The sequence below is a fragment of the Echinops telfairi genome, unplaced genomic scaffold (genome assembly GCF_000313985.2).
Source record: "Echinops telfairi isolate 266 unplaced genomic scaffold, ASM31398v2 ScPeMD7_60;HRSCAF=208, whole genome shotgun sequence".
Lineage (NCBI taxonomy): Eukaryota > Metazoa > Chordata > Mammalia > Afrosoricida > Tenrecidae > Echinops > Echinops telfairi.
The window spans coordinates 36,461,250-36,467,852 of record NW_022103958.1 but is presented as its reverse complement, the minus strand read 5'-3'; positions in this window follow the sequence as shown (position 1 = coordinate 36,467,852).

Here is a 6,603-nt window from a genome sequence, read left to right as displayed (position 1 = left end):
CTTCCATCTTTGTCACTGAACGATGGCCTGAAACTCTGAATTAATCGGAAGCTGTCTTTAACAGCTAGGAAAAAAATGAAAGATATGCCCCAGTCGCATAGAATGGGAGAAACATCAACTTTAGGGCAGAGATTAAAAGGCACTCCATCATTCAAAGCATATTTGAATTCACTGATGAGAAAGTTTGATGAGGGAGTAAGTTACTTGTTTATTAGCAGAGTTAATGGCAGAGGTGAGCTATAAACAGAGCTCTTAGCACTTTATATTTTTTAAAGTTTTACTATCAAAGATACTGTAAATACAACAGAAAACAATCCCTCAAATTTCCACCTTCAGTGGTATAAAGTGCTCAGATGTTGATTTAGTTTGTGTGTGTGTGTTGCAACGTAGCATTGATTGGTTATTACAAACCATTGCATGTACCTTGCATTTTTTTTAAATTCCTCATTTTATTGGGAGTTTTTACAGATGTCATAACATTCCATAATTCAAATAGATCAAGCATAATTGTATAATTTCTACCACAATCAGTTTCAAAACATTTTCTTTCTTCTTGAACTCTTTGATATCAGCTCCCCTTTATCCCCTCCCTCCCCTAACCTTGCCCCAGGAACCTTTGTTGTTATTGTTATATACTATTATTCTATTATACATATATAATATAGTTATATATATATTGGAGCCATATGTATAGACAGCTATAAATACAGATATAGATATAGCTGTATCTTACCCCATCCAATATATCCATTCACCTACAATTCTTTGCTCCTCTTGAGAGGATTTCTGTTATTCGCTCCCCACAAGTCATCATTGCTATCAGCTTCCCCACTCCCCCAGCCTCCCATCTTCCCTTATCCTCAGAGAATCATTACTCCTGTTGCTGTTTCTGAAGGGTCATCCATCCTGGCATTCCTGCATTGAGCAATCTTAATTATACACACGAACATACATAGGTCTGACACTATTAATGAGGTAAAACATCAACCTTAATAGTAAGGGGAATAAATATTAAAGAATTAGAGGATGGTTATGTGTTTCATCAGTGCTTTAAAGCAGCCTGGATTCCTTATCCCTGCCACTTGGCCCCTTTGTGTGTCCAGTTGTCTTGATGTGAATTTTGCTTGAGATCCCTTTGATTGTCATCTCCAGTTGTGGCCCTTTCTCCCCATCCATAGATGTAATCACTCAACAAATGCTTACGTTTTAAAAACATGTATTTTTACACCTTACATGCAGCTGTAGTATTCTTTAGTATTATTGCTTTCTCTGTGATTTTTTCTTTTTTTTAGTATAAATGCAACAATGTTTTCAGTAATTTGCAACTTGTCTTTTATACTCATCAGTTTTTTAAATTTGTTTGTTTTAGATCTCTTCATGTTAGTACACACTGACTTAAATATTTAAGTATTTCATTCTCCATGGTAGCTGCGCATCCAATTTAAGTTTTTATACCTTTTTAATGCACATTTACATTGTTCCTAATTTTTCTGATTACCAAATAATGATATTGCAGTGAAACCTGAGAAAATCAAAACTCATTAGGATTGCCTTTTTTCTGGTCCCAGCAAGTTTTCTGCCATTGACAGCGTATAGTTTTACCACTTTCGCATCACTAGTTTTAGTGGAATGTATCTTTATGTTTTATTTCTCTGACCGTTTCCATCTTATGTAGGTTCCAGCGTTTATAGGTTTTACTGTGCACGTATCCAGGTGAGGGTGTCCGTGTCCAGCTCTATGCTGGTTTTCAAGCTAGATAGCTAGGGATGGTCTTATTGGGTCAAAACGTACATAGATTAAGATAGAAACAGTCAAGTATTTTTCCAGAATGGCTATATAAAATTACATTTCTAACACCAATCAGGGCTAACACTCTTTCAACAATCCCTTACAAGTACTTAGTATTATCAGGCTATTTTAAGTTTTTCCAAGTTGGCGAAGAAAACGAAATGAACTGTCTTTTGTTTTAATGTCCCTGCACTTAAGCTTCTTTCAAGTTCACTGATAATCTTTGAGGTACTTCTTTATGGTATTTGCCCGTTTTTGTCTTGTTCTGATAGATTTGAAGAATTTATTTGTGTATTCTGGGCATTGACCTTTAGTTGGTTGTAAGGGATCATAAATAATAACTTTTACTATTATTGCATTTTTAATTTATAGGGTATTTTACCACATAGACTTTTTCGATTTGCTTAATGTAATCACTTTTCTATCTTTTTGACTTTTATGTTCTTATTATCTTTTTTAAGAAAAAAATTCTTCATGCCTATAGCATGAATATATTCCCATTTATCTTTTGATGAAATTTATGATTGTACAAATGATTAAGCACTTGAATGCTCACCTACTAACTGAAAGGTTGATGGTTCAAACCTACCCAAAGAGCCTGAGAAAAAAGGCCTGGTCACCTGAAGAAAATTCTGTGGTCCATACATAGTTCTACACAAAAACATGTGGAGTTGCCATGAGGAAGAATTGAAATTTCTTATACTTTCTAAAATTATTAATCACATACTGTATAATATCATTTATGGGAAATATGCAATTATATAAAAACTATAAGTGACTGTGGTTACCAAAAGTAGGAAGGAGGCAGGGAGAGGGGGATTTTTGCTTAGAAAGCATTGAATGCATGTTAATGGTGTGATAATTTGGAGAAATACAGTGAGAATGCACAATTTAAAAAACATAATAGCACTGAAGCACACATGTAGAAATCAGTGCAATATTTAATGTAGCTTTTGTATGTATTTCACTATAGGTAAGTTTTGTTTTTTAATAATTCATCTAGGACTTCAAAGAGCTTTTGTCATAAAAATTAAGTTAATTTATATTTACCCATTTAGAAATTAAAGTATCAGCCACACATTATAATAAACCAATTGCATATGAACATAAACAGTACATTTAAAAGAAAATACCTATATATCCCAAACAAACAAAAATAATAATCACGATGGAAATGCTTTCCATCTTTGTAAATCTGTTTAATGTCTGGATAATGGCTGGTGAGTCTAGAGTCAGGGCTGTCTAGAAAAACCAAACTAGTGATTGATGTGTGTGTGTGAGAGAGAGAGAGACAGAGAGAGAGAAAGAGAGGAGCCTTGGTCAGATAGTGGGTTACTATGTGGTAACTGCATACCCTGTTTCCCCCAAAATAAGACAGTGTCATATTAATTTTTGTTCCCAAAGATGTGCTAGGTCTTATTTTCAGGGGATATCTTATTTTTCCATGAAGAAGAATACGGTACACATTTATCCTTGAACCAAAAAAAGGGAAATATATTACCTGTATCCGGTATGGTAGTAGTTGTCATCCCAAACCAGCATAACCAGACAAACTGTGGATCTTACAGTATCAAGAATTTCTTGTTACTACCATTTTTTCCATGAACAACAATCTATGGTACATTTACTCACACTTCCTGTCTGCTCTGGCTGTGCTGTGGCCAACAGTGAGCTGTGTGGCAGTGCCCGCCGCTATGGTCCAGAGTCCAGAGTTATGGTAGCTTAGGGGGCCTTATTATCGGGGAGGCCTTATGTTCAGGGAGGTCTTATTTTCGAGGGATGCCTTATATTTCAGCGAGAGGCCAAACTGTAAGTAGGTCTTATTTTCTGGGATGTCTTACTTTCAGGGAAACATGGTAGCTGACTGAGCTGAGTTGCTGACTACAGAGTCAGCATTTGGAGCCCACCAGTTGCTCTCAGGAGAGTGAGGCTCTCTGCTCCCATAAAGATCGACAGCCTTGGAAACCCACAAGGGCAGCTCCACTCTGTCCTATGGTGTTGTTATGAGTCAGAATCGATCTGACGGAAGTGAGGTTGAGTTTTCTGGGGTGTATGTGTACATATGTATATGTGTGTATGTATATAAATATATATGAGAGATTTATTTTAAGGTATATATATCTATTAGATATATATTCCTTAAAATAAATCTCTCAGGCCCCTTCTTTATTCTGCTCTCCAATCTATCTCTCTGTAGGAGAGAGATTCATTTTAAGGAATATGGGCAACCAATTATGGAGGACTGGCAAGTCCAAAACCTGTAAATGAGATCATAGGATGAAGACTCTGGCAATTTGTCACTCAAAATCTCTAACTCCTGTGACGTGATGAGTACTGACTGAGAGAGGGAGTTCTGGAAAAATGCCTATTTATAGTCTGGAGGCAGCATACACCCTGAGAAAACTCTCTGTTTGCTCTCAAAGTCTTCAAATGACAGACTGAGGGCCACTCACTTTGGAAGGTAATCTGCTTTACTTAAGATCACCCGATTTAATTACATTTCACTCCATATAACAGCAATGAGACTAGTGTTTGACCAAATAAGTGGACACCAAAGCCTAGCCAAGTTGACACATCGAATTAATCATCCCTGCTGGATTCTCCTGCTTCTGCATTTTATTTCTGACAAAACCAGAGTCTTCCAAAATCCCCTGGAAATGATCCTGTGCACTCACGAGATGTGTTCACTTGTCCTATGGTACTGTCCAGGATTTCCACGGCAGTATTGAATGTGCTAATGATAGGAAGCATCTTTTCCTGATTCCCAATCTGGTGCAAAATGTTTAATGTTAATATACACTATAATGTTACTTTGTATCGATGCACTTAACCAGATTGAGAAAATTTTCTTCTATTGTAATTATCTGGGAGTTTTTACCATGCATAAAGTGGAAATTTTGTCAAAGATTTTATGCATATATTACGATGATCTTATAATTTTTTCCTTTATACTGCTAATGTGATAAATTGCAATGAATTGCTTTTTAATGTTAAGTCAACCTCACAGTCTTAGGATAATTCCCATTTCATAAATATTTTTAGATATTGTTGAATTTGATTTACTAATATTTTGTAGAAGACTATTGTACAGTTATACGATTTGCTGTATGCTCAAGATACAGATTGAGTACGATGAGAGAATACAACCCTGGAACATGCTTTCACAGATCTTCTCTGTAAGATATGCATTTGATGACATTTGATATACTTTGATGTAAGCATATAGTCTACATTGGCGAAAAATTACATGTACCTGAGAACAATAAACATTCTGAAGAAATATTGCTTCACTTTAAATTTTCTGAAATCAAGTATGGATGTTAAAAAATTTAGAGGTAACCACTAAAATTCAAAATAAGATATATAACTTAGAAATCAAAAGAAGTAAAAAAAATCTAAACAAAAAACCTTGCTACTTTTTGTAGGAACCAAGGTGGAAAAACAAAAGAATAAAAAATGACAACATAATAAATTGTAGAAAAAAATAAATTTAAAAAATTCAGTAATCACAATAAAAGTCTACCACAATAACAATCTATGGATATATGCTCTTTAGAAGAAATGCAACTAAGACACAAATGTATAAAGGGCAAAGTGACATGAAAAGATACAAAATAAATACCAACAAATAAAAATGATCCAGCGATATTACAAACAGATGAAATAGGTGTTCGTGTAAAAATGAATGTTGAACAAATAACTATAATGAGAAAAGAAAAAAGTCTGGTAAAGTGTTATTTTAAATTTATATAGTCTTAGTAGTATAGCCTCAAAGTACATTAAGTCATAAATGGAAAGAAATATAAGGATACATGGATGAATCCATAAATGTCATGAGAAATTTTAATTCATCTCTCTTAGGAATTAATAAATCAAGCAGACAATTTTTTTAAGGGTATAGAAGAGTTAAAAGCAAGACAGCTAACAAGTTCTACCTAATTCCTCTGCGGAATCTTGGCTCCTTACGGTGCTGGTGCTGGTGCTCAAACTTGAGGAGTATCAGAATTACTCGGAAAGCTTGGGAACAGCGTCTGATTCAGAAATCTCATTCAGAGGCCTGGAAATTTGCATTTTTTAACAGATTCCTATGGGACGTTGATCCTGCTAGTCACGGGGCCACACTTTGAGAATTATTCTTGTAAGCACACATGGAATATTTACTGAAGATGAGCCTTGACTGGTCCACAAAGCAAATTTCAAAGCAGTTTCCTAGAAGTCAATATGATGTATATCACATTGACTGGCATCAGCATAATTATATTACAAATAAATTTACAAAAATTAATCTAAATTTTACAAACAATCATCCATGTAAGTGGTCATTAAATTACATACATACATATCAAAATAATGTAAAGGTCAGAAAATAAATTATAATTGAAATGAGAAAGCATTTAAAGAGAATCTACTCTGGCAGTGAATTTGGATTTTGGGGGGGTTGGGGTGTGGTACATGTCAAAATTTATGAAGTTGGGGTTAGTCATAGAACAAACACAACAAAAAAACTAATAATGAAATATTTTCTGTCAAGATTGACATCAAGAGAAATAAATGATTTTAAAAAGGCATAAGTATAAAATGCCACGAATAAGTAAAACAGATGTAGCAATATATTGGACAGAAATTTAAACCTTAAAAACACTGCATGTCTGCATGGCAAAACATTTAACATTGTGTCAGTGGTTCTCAACCGAGTTACGTTAGAGTTACATGGGGACTATAAAAAATATGTAATCCCCTCCCTGGGGGACGGACAACAGAAAAGTGCGTCAAGGGAGACGTCGGACAGGGCAAGATATGACAAAATAATAATTT